The sequence below is a fragment of the Lithobates pipiens genome, unplaced genomic scaffold, assembly GCF_037356315.1.
Source record: "Lithobates pipiens isolate NorthernLeopardFrog02 unplaced genomic scaffold, aLitPip1_a1.2 Scaffold_3, whole genome shotgun sequence".
NCBI classification, from domain to species: domain Eukaryota; kingdom Metazoa; phylum Chordata; class Amphibia; order Anura; family Ranidae; genus Lithobates; species Lithobates pipiens.
In genome coordinates, this window is record NW_027507790.1 from 39,146,357 (window position 1) to 39,163,295 (window position 16,939).

Consider the following 16,939-nt stretch of genomic DNA (forward strand, 5'->3'; position numbering starts at 1 on the left):
AACTGCAGCGATCGCAGAGTCAGGCCTGATCCCTGCCATCGCTAACAGGTTTTTTGGTAGCATTTTATATTCAAATCCGGAAGGCAGTGCTTGGTTTTCGGGGTCCCGTACGTGGCTAGGCTCCCAAAAAGTCCCCCACATGTGGTATCCCCGTACTCGGGAGAAGCAGCAGAATTTATTTTGGGGTGTAATTTGACTTCTGCCCATAGCATGTGTGAGCAATATATCATTTAGTGACAACTTTGTGCAAAAAAAAAAAAAGTTTGTAATATTCCCGCAACTTTTGGCAAAATATAAAATATTCCATGGACTCAACATGCCTCTCAGTAAATAGCTTGGGGTGTCTACTTTCCAAAATGGGGTCATTTGGGGGGGTTTTGTGCTATTTTGGCATTTTATGGACTTCGAAACTGTGATAGGTAGTGAGGAGTTAAATCAAAAATTTGCACCCTTAGAAATCCTGAAGGTGGTGATTGGTTTTCGGGGTGCCGTGCGCGACTAGACTCCCAAAAAGTCCCACATATGTGGTATCCCCGTACTCAGGAGAAGCAGCAGAATGTATTTTGGGGTGTCATTTCACATATGCCCATAGCATGTGTGAGCAATATATCATTTAGTGACAACTTGGTGCAAAAAAAAAAAAGTTTGTAATATTCCCGCAACTTGTGGCAAAATATAAAATATTCCATGGACTCAACATGCCTCTCAGTAAATAGCTTGGGGTGTCTACTTTCCAAAATGGGGTCATTTTGGGGGGTTTTGTGCTATTTTGGCATTTTATGGCCTTCGAAACTGTGATAGGTAGTGAGGAGTTAAATCAAAAATTTGCACCCTTAGAAATCCTGAAGGTGGTGATTGGTTTTCGGGGTGCCGTGCGCGACTAGACTCCCAAAAAGTCCCACACATGTGGTATCCCCATACTCGGGAGAAGTAGCGGAATATATTTTGGGGTGCAATTCCACATATAACCATGGCATGTGTGAGCAATATATCATTTAGTGACAACTTTTTGTAAAAAAAAATATATATTTTTTTTTTTTGTCATTATTCAATCCCTTAGGACAAAAAAAATAAATATTCAATGGGCTCAACATACCCATCAGCAATTTCCTTGGGGTGTCTACTTTCCAAAATGGGGTCATTTGGGGGGGATTTGTACTGCCCTGCCATTTTAGCACCTCAAGAAATGAGATCGGCAGTCATAAATTAAAAGCTGTGTAAATTCCAGAAAATGTACTCTAGTTTGTAGACGCTATAACTTTTGCGCAAACCAAAAAATATACGCTTATTGACATTTTTTTTACTAAAGACATGTGGCTGAATAAATTTTGCCCTCAATGTATGACTAAAATTTAGTTTATTCGATTTTTCTTATAACAAAAAGAAGAAAATATCTTTTTTTTTCAAAATTTTCGCTCTTTTTCCATTTATATCGCAAAAAAAAAAAATCGCAGAGGCAATCAAATACCATCAAAAGAAAGCTCTATTTGTGGGAAGAAAAGGACGCAAATTTCGTTTGGGTGCAATATTGCATGACCGCGCAATTACCAGTTAAAGCAGCGCAGTGCGAAATTGCAAAAAGACCTCTGGTCCTTAAGGTATTTATTGGTCCGGAGCTGAAGTGGTTAACCACTTGGGTACCGCGCTATTGCAAAATGACGGCAATAGCGCGGACCCACATTTCCGGGACTACGTCTATTGACGTAGTCCCGGTTACGAGCAGCCTGCGCGCCCCCTGAGGGGCGCGCGCGGCGCGCTCTGTGATCGGCGAGTCCGTGAGACTCGCCTGATCACCGATCCGTGTAAGGGGTCGATCCCGACCCCTTATCACGTGATCAGCTGTCAGCCAATGACAGCTGATCATGTGATAAAACGGAGCCGGTAATCGGCTAGTATTCCTCCTCGCGCTGACAGCGCGAGGAGAAAAAAAAAAAGCCGATCGCCGGCGGCCGTGTTCGGGACATCAGTCCCGATCACGGCCAGCAATTTAAACGGACACCTGCCCCCTGCCAGTGCCCACCTGCCACCCGCAGTGCCATCCTGAAATAAAGTAAGTGCCCCCCTGTCAGTGCCACCCAGCAGTGCCCATAGTGCCCACAGTGCCACCCAGCAGTGCCCACAGTGCCACCCAGCAGTACCCACAGTGCCACCCACAGTGCCACCCAGCAGTGCCACCCACAGTGCCACCCAAAATCTGCCTCAAAGGTGCTGCACCCCAGTGCCGCCCATCAGTGCCCAGCAGTGCCGCCCATCAGTGCCCAGCAGTGCCGCCCATCAGTGCCCAGCAGTGCCACCTATCAGAGCCACCTATCAGTGCCACCTATCAGTGCCCATCAGTCCCATCTATCTGTGGTACCTATCAGTGCCCATCCGTGCCACCCATCCGTGCCACTTATCCGTGCCACCCATCCGTGCCATCTTATCTGTGCCCATCTTTGCCCATCAGTGCCGCCTTATCTGTGCCCATCGGTGCCGCCTTATCTGTGCCTATTAGTGCCGCCTTAACTATGCCTATCAGTGCCCACCAGTGCAGCCTATCAGTGCCCACCAATGCAGCCCATCAGTGCCCACCAATGCAGCCCATCAGTGCCCACCAATGCAGCCTATCAGTGCCGCCTAATCAGCGCACTTCAATGAAGGAGAAAAATGACCCGTTTGCAAAATTTTATAACAAACTATTAAAACATGATTTTTTTTTTTTTTTTTTTTGCATCTTTTTTTGTTTGTTTAGCAAAAAATAAAACTCCGAGCTGTAACTAAATACCACCAAAAGAAAGCTCTATTTGTGGGAAAAAAATGATAAAAATTTCATTTGGGTACAGTGTTGTATGCCCGCGCAATTGTCATTCAAAGTGCATCAGCGCTGAAAGCTGAAAATTGGTCTGGGACTGAGGGGGGTTTAAGTGCCCAGTAAGCAAGTGGTTAAACACCCTTAATAACCAGACCAATTTTCAGCTTTCGGTGCTCTCACATTTTGAATGACAATTACTCAGTCATGCAATACTGGACCTATATGAAATTTATGTCCTTTTTTTTCACACAAATGGAGCTTTCTTTTGGTGGTATTTAATCACCGCTCGGTTTTTTATTTTTTGTGCTATAAAAGAAAAAATACAGAAAATTCTGTAAAAAAATGAATTTTTCTTTGTTTCTGTTATAAAATTTAGCAGATTAGTAATTTTTTCTTCATAAATTTTGGCCAAAATTTATACTACTAAATATCTTTGGTAAAAATAAGTACAAATTGGTGGATATTATTTGGTCTTTGTGAAAGTTATAGAGTCCACAAGCTATGGTGCTAATATCTGAAAATTGATCACACCTGAAGTACTGACGGCCTATTTCAATTCTTGAGACCCTAACATGCCAGAAAAGTACAAATACCCCCCAAATGACCCCTTTTTGGAAAGAAGACATTCCAAGGTATTTAGTAAGAGGCATGATGAGTTTTTTGAAGTTGTCATTTTTTCCCACAATTCTTTGCAAAATCAAGATTTTTTTTACTTTTTTTTAATTGTCATATTATCAGTTTATTTCTCACACAGCATATGCAAACCACAAATTACACCCCAAAACACATTCTGCTATTACTCCCGAGTACGGTGATACCACATGTGTGAGACTTTTACACAGTGTGGCCACATACAGAGGCCCAACATGCAGGGAGCGCCATCAGGCGTTCTGGAGCACCCAGGACAATTCTGACATTTCTCTCCTACATGTAAAAATCATCATTTATTTGCTAGAAAATTACATAGAATCCCAAAACATTATATATGTTTTTTTAGCAAAGACCCTGGAGAATACAATAGTGATCGTTGCAACTTTTTATCTCACACGGTATTTGCGCAGCAATTTTTCGAATGCTTTTTTTTGGAAAAAAAACAGTTTTGTGCTAAAAAAAAAAAAAAAAACACAGTAAAGTTAGCCCAATTTTTGCATAATGTGAAAGATGAAGTTACACCGAGTAAATAGATACCTAACATGTCACTCTTAAAAATTGCACAGGCTCGTGGAATGGCGCCAAACGTCGCTACTTAAAAATCCCCATAGGCAACGATTTAATTTTTTTTATTGGTTATATGTTTTGAGTTACAGAGGAGGTCTAGGGCTAGAATTATTGCTCTCGCTCTAACGTTCGCAGCGATACCTCACATGTGTGGTTTGAACACCGTTTTCATATGTGGGCGGGACTTACGTATGCGTTCGCTTCTGCATGCGAGCACATGGGGACAGGGGCGCTTTAAAAAAAAAAAAAAAATTATTGTTCATTTTACTTTATTTATTTTAATTTGACATTTTTTTCCCCAAAAATTAATTTTTTGATCACTTTTCTTCCTATTACAAGGAATGTAAACATCCCTTGTAATAGGAATATGGCATGACAGGTCCTCTTTACAGTGAGATATGGGGTCAATAAGACCCCGCATCTCACCTCTAAGCTGGGAAGCCTGAAAAAAAAATAAATAAAAAAGATTCTGGATTTGATCGTATTGGCGAGTTGGTAGAAGCACCGGAGGGTGGCGGGAGGGGGGGGGGGTGTCTATGGCTGGGTATTGCAGGGTATCACCGACTATGGCTGGGTATGGCTGGGTATCTCAGAGTATGGCTGAGTATCTCAGAGTATGGCGTTGCAGAGTATTGCGTTGCAGAGCATTGCAGGATATTGGCGGGTGTTGCAGAGCATTGTAGAGTGTTGCAGGGTATTGGCGGGTGTTGCAGAGCATTGCAGAGTGTTGCAGGGTATTGGTGCGTGTTGCAGAGCATTGCAGAGTGTTGCAGGGTATTGGCGGGTGTTGCAGAGCATTGCAGAGTGTTGCAGGGTATTGGCGGGTGTTGCAGAGCATTGCAGAGCGTTGCAGGGTATTGCAGAGCAATGCAGGGTAATGCAGGGTAATGCAGGGTAATGCAGAGTATTGCAGAGTTTTGCAGGGTAATGCAGAGTATTGCAGAGTAATGCAGAGTATTGTAGAGTAATGCAGAGTAATGGCAGGGTATTGCAGAGTATTGGCAGGGAATTGAGGGGTTAATTTTCGGTGAGCAGTGATGTGGGCACTGCAGATGCAGCCCACATCGCTGCTGACACCGATCTCTTCCCCCTCCGCTGTTCCGATCGGTACAGAGAGGGGGAGGGATCATTTGACGGAGCGATCACGTGGTAAACGGCCGCTATGAGTGGCCGTTTACCGTGATCCGTGATGTGCCGGGTCCTGTGGACCCGGCGGTCACGGATGCTCTTGAGTGCGCGCCCCAGGGGGCGCGCGAGAGCGGAATTCTGGGAGGACGTCATATGATGGCCTCCCAGAGTTAAGAAACCACCCTGTAGCCGTCATTCGGCTATAGGGCGGTTGTTAAGTGGTTAAACTGTAAGGGCCAGTCCACATCACATGCAGTCCAGTAAGTTTTTTCTACATCAAAAACACATGGAAAGTAGGTTATATGGTTTTCAATGGCATAGTTCACATCAGTGCGTTCCAGTAAAAAACGTAGAACATGCTGCATTGTACTGGAACGCTGTAAAACAGTTAAAAAATGCACTGGATTGCACCGGAACGCACCTAAACACAACAAAAAACACACTGGAACATACATGTCCTTATTTAAGTTTAAGAAAAAAGAGGGGGGAAATTGCACTGGACTGCATAAAAATGCACCAAAAACGCAATGGAACGCATCAAAAACGCGCATGCAGGAAAGCATTTGGAACAGATCTGGACTGCGTTTCTATGGTGTGAACTGGCCCTAAAATCAATGGGTTTAGTTCCACTTTAACCACTTGACCACTGGGCACTTTAACACCCTTAATAACCAGACCAATTTTCAGCTTTCGGTTCTCTCACATTGAATGACAATTACTCAGTCATGCAACACTGGACCTATATGAAATTTTTGTCCTTTTTTTCACACAAATAGAGCTTTCTTTTGGTGGTATTTAATCACCGCTCAGTTTTTTTTTTTTGTGCTATAAAAGAAAAAAGACCAAAAATTCAGTAAAAAAAATATGAATTTTTCTTTGTTTCTGATATAAAATTTAGCAGATTAGTAATTTATCTTCATAAATTTTGGCCAAAATTTATACTACTACATATCTTTGGTAAAAATAAGTACAAATTGGTGAATATTATTTGGTCTTTGTGAAAGTTATAGAGTCCACAAGCTGTGGTGCCAATATCTGAAAATTGTTCACACCTGAAGTACTGACGGCCTATTTCAATTCTTGAGACCCTAACATGCCAGAAAAGTACAAATACCCCCCAAATGACCCCTTTTTGGAAAGAAGACATTCCAATGTATTTAGTAAGAGGCATGATGAGTTTTTTGAAGTTGTCATTTTTTCCCACAATTCTTTGCAAAATCAAGATTTTTTTTTACTTTTTTTTTTTTTTCACAAAATTGTCATATTATCAGTTTATTTCTCACACACAGCACATGCATACCACAAATTACACCCCAAAACACATTCTGCTATTACTCCCGAGTACGGTGATACCACATGTGTGAGACTTTTACACAGCGTGGCCACATACAGAGGCCCAACATGCATGGAGCACCATCAGGCGTTCTGGAGCACCCAGGACAATTCTGACATTTCTCTCCTACATGTAAAAATCATCATTTATTTGCTAGAAAATTACATAGAATCCCAAAACATTATATATGTTTTTTTAGCAAACACCCTGGAGAATACAATGGTGGTTGTTGCAACTTTTTATCTCACACGGTATTTGCACAGCAATTTTTCGAATGCTTTTTTTGGGAAAAAAAAAATTCTGTGCTTAAAAAAAAAAGTTAGCCCAATTTTTGCATAATGTGAAAGATGAAGTTACGCCGAGTAAATAGATACCTAACATGTCACTCTTCAAAATTGCATACGCTCGTGGAATGGCGCCAAACGTCGCTACTTAAAAATCCCCATAGGCGACGCTTTAAATTTTTTTTACTGGTTACATGTTTTGAGTTACAGAGGAGGTCTAGGGCTAGAATTATTGCTCTCGCTCTAACATTCCCAGCGATACCGCACATGTGTGGTTTGAACACTGTTTTCATATGTGGGCGGGACTTATGTATGCGTTCGCTTCTGCATGCGAGCACATGGGGACAGGGGCGCTTTAAAAAAAAAAAATTTCTTATTGTTCATTTTACTTTATTTATTTTAGTTTGACATTTTTTCCCCAAAAATACATTTTTTGATCACTTTTATTCCTATTACAAGGAATGTAAACATCCCTTGTAATAGGAATATGGCATGACAGGTCCTCTTTACAGTGAGATATGGGGTCAATAAGACCCCACATCTCACCTCTAGGCTGGGAAACCTGAAATAATAAAAAAAATATTCTGGCTTTGATTGTATTGGCGAGTCGGTAGAAGCACCGGAGGGCGGCGGGAGGGGGGGGAATATCTATGGCTGGGTATTGAAGGGTATCACCGAGTATGGCTGGGTATCTCCGAGTATGGCTGGGTATCTCAGAGTATAGCAATTTATGGCAGGGTATTGCAGAGTATTGGCTGGAATTGTACTGCAGAGTATTGGCGGGTACTGCAGAGTATTGGCGGGCATTGCAGAGTATTGGTGAGTATTGCAGAGTATTAGCTGGCATTGCAGAGTATTGGCTGGTATTGCAGAGTATTGGCAGGGAATTGAGGGGTTAATTTTCGGTGAGCAGCGATGTGGGCATTGCAGATGCAGCCCACAGCGCTGCTGACACCGATCTCTTCCCCCTCCGCTGTACCGATCGGTACAGAGAGGGGGAGGGAGGATGAGCGGTCGTTTACCATGATCCATGATGCACAGGACCCGGCGGTCACGGATGCTCTCGAGTGCGCGCCCCAGGGAGCGCACGAGAGCGGAATTCTGGGAGGACGTCATATGATGGCCTCCCAGAGTAAAACAACCGCCCTTTAGCCATCATTCGGCTATGGGCCGGTTGTTAAGTGGTTAATAAAAGGTCTGACAGTTTAATTTTAGTGTGTGTATGTGCAACCACGGAACCTGGGATCCTAGGAAGCACAAGTTAAACATTTTTCCAAAGTGTAGCACGTTAATGTAGTGTAAAGCCCCATACACACTATCAGATTTTCTGCTGATTTTTTCCTTCAGCTTTACCAAAACCATGTAGTGGTCAAACTCCTAAGGTTTGACCTCAGGTTATATGGTTTTGGTAAAGCTGAAGGAAAAAATCAGCAGAAAATCTGATAGTGTGTATGGGGCTTTAGTATAGTGTGTGAGTATAGTGTGTCAGTGTAGTGTGGTAGTGTAGTGTAGTGTTTAACCACTTGCTTACTGGGCACTTAAACCCCCCTCAGTCCCAGACCAATTTTCAGCTTTCAGCGCTGATGCACTTTGAATGACAATTGCGCGGGCATACAACACTGTACCCAAATGACATTTTTATAATTTTTTTCCCACAAATAGAGCTTTCTTTTGGTGGTATTTAGTTACAGCTGGGAGTTTTATTTTTTGCTAAACAAACAAAAAAAGATGCAAAAAAAAATAAAAAATCATGTTTAATAGTTTGTTATAAAATTTTGCAAACAGGTCATTTTTCTCCTTCATTGAAGTGCACTGATTAGGCGGCACTGATAGGCTGCACTGGTGGGCACTGATGGGCTGCATTGGTGGGCACTGATAGGCTGCATTGGTGGGCACTGATAGGCTGCACTGGTGGGCACTGATAGGCATAGTTAAGGCGGCACTAATAGGCACAGATAAGGCGGCACCGCTGGGCACAGATAAGGCGGCACCGATGGGCACAGATAAGGCGGCACTGATGGGCAAAGATGGGCACAGATAAGATGGCACAAATGGGTGGCACGGATGGGTGGCACGGATGGGTGGCACAGATGGGTGGCACGGATGGGTGGCACAGATGGGCACTGATAGGCACCACTGATAGATGGGATTGATGGGCACTGATAGGTGGCACTGATAGGTGGCTCTGATAGGTGGCACTGCTGGGCACTGATGGGCGGCACTGCTGGGCACTGGTAGATGACACTGATGGGCACGGATATGTGGCACTGGGGTGCAGCACCTTTGAGGCAGATTGTGGGCACTGCTGGGTGGCACTGCTGGGTGGCACTGTGGGTGGCACTGCTGGGTGGCACTGTGGGCACTGCTGGGTGGCACTGTGGGCACTGCTGGGTGGCACTATGGGCACTGCTGGGTGGCACTGATGGGGGGCACTTACTTTTAATACATGTGGCACTGCAGGGGGCAGGTGGGCACTGGCAGGGGGCAGGTGGGCACTAGCAGGGCTGGCCGTGATCGGGACTGATGTCCCGATCACGGCCGCCGGTGATCGGCTTTTTTTTTTCTCCTCGCGCACACAGCGCGAGGAGGAATAATAGCCGATTACCGGCTCCGTTATATCACATAATCAGCTGTCATTGGCTGACAGCTGATCACGTGATAAGGGGTCGGGATCGACCCCTTGCACGGATCGGTGATCAGGCGAGTCTCATGGACTCGCCGATCACAGAGCGCGCCGCACGCGCCCCTCAGGGGGCGCGCAGGCCGCTCGTGCACGGGACGACGTCAATAGACGTAGTCCCGGAAAAGAAGATCCGCGCTGTAGCCGTCATTTGGCTATAGCGTGGATCTCAAGTGGTTAACACAGCTTATGTAAGACAAAAACAATTCCATAGCTCAACTCACCAACAAGTCTGCTGACTGACCAAATTAACCTGTCTAACCGTCCGTTAAAAGCAGGGGTTTAGTTAGCACACATTTGCAAAGGCATGTGAAAGCTGCAAGGGCTCATCACGGCACCCTGTGTTGCTTGCAGTCTCAACTACAAATTTATAAGCGTCTCCACAGTGGAAGCACCTGCATGGAATACATGTGGGACAGGTGAGCCTGGAGGCTGCCCAAGCCCCCTTAGGATAGTGTGACCACGTGTCCCGGATTGCCCGGGATTGTCCCTTAATTATGATCTTTGTCCCGTGTCCCGGGCACCTTCATTCCGGGACAATACCGTGTCCCGGAATGAAAAAAAACAAAAAAAAAAACGGTCCGCCTCTGCCACTCTGATATAGTTACACAGTCACTGTCACACTCATCTGCAGAACTGGTTGCTAGGCTAGGGCCGCCCCACGTCTAGCAACCAGTGACGTTGGCTCGGCTGACACTGAGATCCACCCACCTCCTCTTTCCTTCTCCTCCTCCAGCTAGCAGCAGCAGAGAGAGAGACCAGCCAGGCACACCAGAGCGCCGAATCACCAGGATCCAGCCTGTGTCCACTGCTGCCCAGTCAGTGCCAGTGAGTCCCGACTCCCAGGGGCACCCACCACCACTGCCCCCGACTAGTCCCGCTGCCCACAGCCGCTACAAGGGAGCGGAGCACATTGCCTGGCCAATTTCTCCAGTCCAGTTCTCCTCCTGAGCCTCCTCCCGCCCACGAGGGCTGCGAATTTTGAGCTGTCACTGCGCCAGACAAACTTCCAGGACTAGGTTAGTGTTTGTTCATGTGGCAGCAAATATCATTCATGACAGTGATACAGCAACTTGCTGGGAAATTCTTGTTTAGTCACTATTCAATTATTAACCACTTAAGCCCCGAACCATTTTGCTGGACAAAGACCAGAGCACATTTTGCGATTCACCATTGCTTTAACTGACAATTGCGCAGTTGTGCGATGTGGCTCCCAGATAAAATTGACATCTTTGTTTTTCCACAAATAGAGCTTTCTTTTGGTGGTATTTGATCACCTCTGCATTTTTTATTTTTTGCGCTATAAACAAAAATAGAGCGACAATTTGGAAAAAAAACGCATTACTGTTTACTTTTTGCTATAATAAATATCCCCCAAAAATATTTTTTTCCTCAGTTTAGGCCGATACGTATTCTTCTACATATTTTTGGTAAAAAAGAATCGCAATAAGCGTTTATTGATTGGTTTGCACAAAAGTTATAGCATTTACAAAGTACAGGATTGTTTTATGGCTTTTTTATGATCTTTTTTTTTTTTTTACTAGTAATGGCGGTGATCTGCAATTTTTATCAGGACTGCGACATTATGGCGGACACGTCAGACAATTTTGACACATTTTAAAAAAAATTGGCAAAAAAAGTATCAAAAAACATATTTTTTTGGGTGGGCGCGGGTGCGTCCCTGAATAGTAATTTGGAAATGTGGTCACCCTACCTTAGGAACAGGAGCACACTCGACACCCAGCAAGAGCACAGTTTAACGTAAAAATTGACTCAGAGTGTAGAGTGTTAGTGTAGTGTTGGTATAGTGTGTCGGTATAGTGTAGTGTCAGTGTAGTGTATTAGTGTAGTGCAGTAATTAAAATAGCATTACATAACATTTAGTTCTGTATACAGTGATTTATAGCCCTTTTTTTTTTGGTTGCTACGTGGTTCTTTCTTTTACTTTTTTGTCCTGTGCCTGCCCACTTTTTTCTAAATTGTCAGCTGCAGTTTTTCTGAATAAGATGCTGGTGTTCCCCCTTTATTTATTTTTATATCGTTTTTACATGTCTGTCAGATTTAGCCCTTAATTTAAAACACACCAAACACCACTTTTCATTCAGAAAAGTGCATCCAATCACACATTTCCCAGTTTCTATTAAATTTTGGTAATAAGCCTCCCGACCCACCCCCATCATGTCTGGGAGGTCAACAAGGAGAGGCAGACGTTCCCATGGCACTATGGGGGGGGGGGGGGGCAGCAGCATCTGAGACCACAGGCAAAGGTGGACGTGGTCCGTCCCTTGGCAGGGCACGTTTGACTCTGTTTAGTAATGCGGCCCATGCTATCCAGCCACAGCATACAGAGGTGGTGGTGGACTGGCTTATTAAACCATCCCCATCCTCTTCATCCTCTATGACCCAAGCTGACACTAGTGCGCAGTCCACTGCAGCCGCCAGAGTGACTTATTCTGCCTCCTTGTCTACAGCTACTCCTGACATACTCTTTGTGAGGTGTATGCCTGGGGACCTTTAAGTAATGTTACTTTGGATTCAAGTCCATGTCCCCCCAAAACACACAGACTCTGGGAACCCTGTATATGCCATATAGCTTCATAATGTTGAGGCTCATAGAAGGTGCTGATGTCATCAACTCCAGCCACCTGTCTGTCTGTTGTCTGCTAGAATGGGTTTATTGTAAATAAGTCTAGTATGGGATCTAAGAGTCATTAGATCCCCATTGTTGTTTGTCTTAACCACTTCCCACCCGACCAATGTATATAAATGGCCGGGTGGGAGCCGCCTCATTCTGACTGGACTTCAGGAACGTCCTTCAGAAGGAGGGGGATCGCGCGCGCGCGTGCCCGCTCAGTGGCGCGATCACGATGCGCTCATGTCACCCAGACACGGCGCATCTCGGATCGGCGCATCTCCTGATCACATGACGGCTGTGTCCAATCACGGCCGTCATGTGATGTAAACAAACAGCCGGTTGCTAGGCAATCGGCTCTCCTCTCCTCACACGGAAATTGTCGCTGAGGAGAGGTGAGCAGAACGCTGCAGCTGGCTGGTGAACAGTGAGTATGAGCTGTTTTTACAGCTTTTTACTCACTGATCACTAGTCTAGTGTAAACACACAGTGTAAACACACATGTCACCACAATACACGTCACCACACATGTCCCCAAAACACACGTCCCCAAATAATAAAAACACATGTCCCCAAATAATAAAAACACATGTCCCCCACAATGTCCCACTAAAATCACATGTTCCAATGATTATCTGCACACATATGTACGTGATCACCTGCACACATCTGTACATGATCATTTGTGTACATATGTCCGTGATCACACAAACCAATTATTATACACTTAACGAAAAATTTTTTTACCAAAAACATGTAGCAGAATACATTTTGGCTTAAATTTATGACAAAATTGGATTTTATTGGATTTCTTTTAAAATAGAAAAAAGAAAATATTGTTTTTTTTTCCAAATTTCCGCTTTTTTTGCGCTTATATAGCAAAAATAAAAAATGGAGTCGTGAATAAATACCACCAAAATAAAGCTCTATTTGTGCAAACAAAATGATAAAAAATTATTTTGGGTACAGTGTAGCATGGCCGCGCAATTGTCATTGAAAGTGCGAGAGCGATGATGTCACGTACCTTACAGTGGAGTCAGACTGCTGAGGGTGGCCTCTCGCACGGTTCCGGTCTCCACGCCCCTGAGGATGGGGACAGGGCGCGTGAGGACACGAAAGGGTGCAGGTGCCTGAAGGTGGAGGTAGCAGACCTTGGAGATGCTGGGTCCTCACGGTAGAAGAGATGTTGTAGGTAGGCACCGGAAGATCAGCAGGTGTGCAGGAAGCACTGCGTGTCTGTAACAGGCAAGGTCGGCAACTGGCAGGCAATGCGGTACAATAACAGGAGGCAGGTGCGTAATCAGGAACAAGCAAGGGTCTGGCAACGTGCAAGCAAACGAGGTACAGATTCAGGAGACAAGCCAAAGTCGAAGTCCAAGCCGGGGTCAAAGGTAGTCCAGGAGATAGTAGCACAGGGTATCCAAAGAGCGGGTGTCAGGAATGGGTCACAGGAACAAGGATCACGGGAGCAAGGTCACAGGAGCAAGGTCACAGGAGCAAGGTCACAGGAGCAAGGTCACAGGAGCAACGATCAGGTCTACAGGAGTAGCTGAAGACGATCCAGCACTGATGTCAGGCCAGGATCCTGTTTATATAGAGGGGAGTGAGCCAGGATTGGTGGAAGTGGCCGTCCGTGCGTGAATACGTACATCCGTTCAGTTTGCGCGGGTGTCTTCGCGTGTTCGGATTGGCGTACGTCCACGTGTTCGGATTGGCGTACGTCCACGTGTTCGGATTAGCATACGTCCGTTCGTCCTGGAATTCGTACGCCTCTGACGGGGACACCGCGCATGCCGCCTGGAACGAAGGGAAACTGTCGCTATACGGGGACGGGCATACGTATGGTGAGTTCCCTGACAGTGCCCCCCCCTTAAGGGCAGCCTCCGGGTGCCCCTTAGAACCGACCTTTGAGAGTGATGAAAAGCCCGTATAAGCCTCTGGGCATGAAGATTTGCTTCGGGTTCCCAGGAATTTTCTTCAGGGCCAAAGCCTTTCCACTTAATCAAGTATTGGTTTTGTCCTTGACGCTTCCTGTAATCCAGAATGGCTTCGATTTCAAACTCCTCCTCCCCGTCTACCAATATAGCTTCTGGAGGGCTTAACTCCCGACCTGGAAAGGAATTAGGTACATCAGGCTTAAGTAGAGAAGTGTGAAATACAGGATGGATTTTAAATGAGCCGGGGAGTTCAAGTTCATAGGCTACTGAATTAATTTTCTTCTTAATTGGAAAAGGTCCCAAATATCTGGGTCCCAATTTTTTAGAGGGACACGCCAGTTTTAGGTTTGCAGTTGACAGCCACACACGATCACCGATTTTTAAATCCAATTCCCCCCTTCTCTTCCTGTCAAAATTTTTTTTATCGTCCTCCTGAGCCTTAGAGAGGGTTTCTTTAAGTGCCTGATTGTTGATAACAAAGAAATTCAGCCTATCCTGGACGGCTGGTACAGGAGAATCCGGTAAGGATGTTGGCAGGAAGGAGGGATGGAACCCATAGTTGGAGTAAAATGGTGACTGGTTTGTGGCGGAATGAGTAGAGTTGTTAAATGCAAATTCTGCCAAGGGTAGTAACGAAGCCCAATCCTCCTGAGAAAAAGAAGTGAAACAACGTAAATATTGTTCTAACGTTTGATTAGTGCGTACAGTCTGCCCGTTTGTTTGGGGATGGTAGGCTGAAGAGAAATTTAACTTGATACCCAGAGCTTCACATAATGATTTCCAAAATTTTGACGTGAATTGGACTCCACGATCAGAGACAATATCACCGGGAATTCCATGGAGTCTGACAATTTCTTTAATGAATACTCTGGCTATCTCGGTTGCAGATGGAGTTCCCTTCATGGGGATGAAATGTGCCATTTTGGAAAAGCGATCCACCACCACGAAGATAGAGGAGAATCCTTCAGAGGGGGGAAGCTCAACAATAAAGTCCATTGCGATCTTATCCCATGGTTTTTCAGGGATAGGTAATGGCCTCAACAATCCCCAAGCTTTATTCTTGCTGTTTTTATTCCGGAGGCAGGTTGAACAAGAGCTAACATAGTTCCTACAATCTTTCGCAAGGTTTGGCCACCAGAAATGCCTTTGAACTAAACTTATCGTCTTGTGACCCCCAAAGTGACCCGCCAGGGGATAGTCATGACAAGCCTGTAGAACGGAAGTGCGAAGATTTTGAGGAATGAATAGTTTACTTCCTCGCCAGAGAAGACCATCTTTTTCTTGGAGGTTAATATCTGGAGGGACTGATGCACCTTGAGACGACTGCCGAACCTGTGACAGAAAACTGGTTTGTGTTAATAGAAAGTTCCCGGCTTGCAAAATGGTGTCTGGAGGGGATGAGGCTTCGGTTTCAGAAAACATACGGGATAATGCGTCGGGTTTACTGTTCTTGGATCCTGGTCTGTAGGTTATGTGAAAATTAAAACGGGAGAAGAAGAGAGCCCATCTTGCCTGCCGGGGCCTGAGACGCTTAGCTGTTCTGAGATATTCCAAATTTTTATGATCTGTAAAAATTAATACTGGATGTGTTGCCCCCTCAAGTAGGTACCGCCATTCTTCTAAAGCCAGTTTGATTGCCAGGAGCTCCCGATCTCCCACATTGTAATTCTTTTCTGACGTATTTAGTTTTTTGGAAAAGAATGCTACAGGATGCATTAATGATTTAGGTCCTTGGCGTTGGGACAGAATGGCGCCTACAGCGTTCTCTGAAGCGTCCACTTCCAGAGTGTAAGGTAGAGCAGGATCAGGGTGTTTGAGTATTGGGGCCGACGTGAATAGCCCTTTTAGTTTGTCGAACGCAGCTTGGGCCTCGATGGACCATCGGAAGCGGTTTTGTTTGCTGGTGAGTTGCGTGATGGGAGATATAACGCTGGAAAAGTTTTTAATGAACTTTCTATAAAAATTAGAGAATCCAATGAAGCGCTGTACCCCTTTCTTATCAGTTGGAGGTGGCCAGGATAAAATGGCTGAAACCTTTTGAGGATCCATCTCTATTCCCTCCGTTGATATTACCAGACCCAGAAAGTGAATGGTCCGTCGCTCGAATTCGCACTTCTCGGCCTTGGCGTAGAGCCCATGTTGTCTTAACCTCAGGAGAACTTGTTTCACATGGTCACGATGGGTTTCTAGAGAGTCTGAGAATACCAAAATGTCATCTAAATAAACAATTACAAACAAATCCAAAAAGTCCCTGAAAATGTCATTTACAAAATGTTGAAAAGTAGCTGGTGCGTTGCAGAGTCCGAATGGCATGACCAGGTACTCAAAGTGGCCAAAACGTGTCCGAAAGGCCGTTTTCCATTCGTCCCCCTTACGGATTCGGATTAGATTATAGGCCCCTCGTAAATCCAGTTTCGTAAATACTTTGGCTGATCGAAGTCTCTGGAATAATTCTGGAATCAATGGAAGGGGGTAGCGATTTTTAATCGTCACTTTATTTAAATCCCTGTAATCCACACATGGGCGGAGCGAATGATCTTTCTTTTCAACGAAAAATATTCCAGCACCGGCTGGGGAAGAGGAATGTCGAATAAATCCTTTCTTGAGGTTCTCATTGATGTATTCTTTGAGGACCATGAGTTCAGGTTCCGATAGAGGGAATATCCTCCCGAATGGAATTTCGGCTCCAGGTAGTAACTCGATTGGGCAATCGTAGACCCGATGAGGAGGGAGTGTGTCTGCCTTTCTTTTGTCAAACACGTCCAGGAATCTGTGGTATGTGACTGGGACCAACCTCTGGAGCTCAGATGTAGAACCCGAACAGGCAATGACCGGAACCAGGTGGTTTGAGGTCCTGACACAATTTTGGAGGCAGTAAGTGGATCGAAACACGACCTCACCGGTTATCCAGTTTATTTGGGGATTATGGGCTTGTA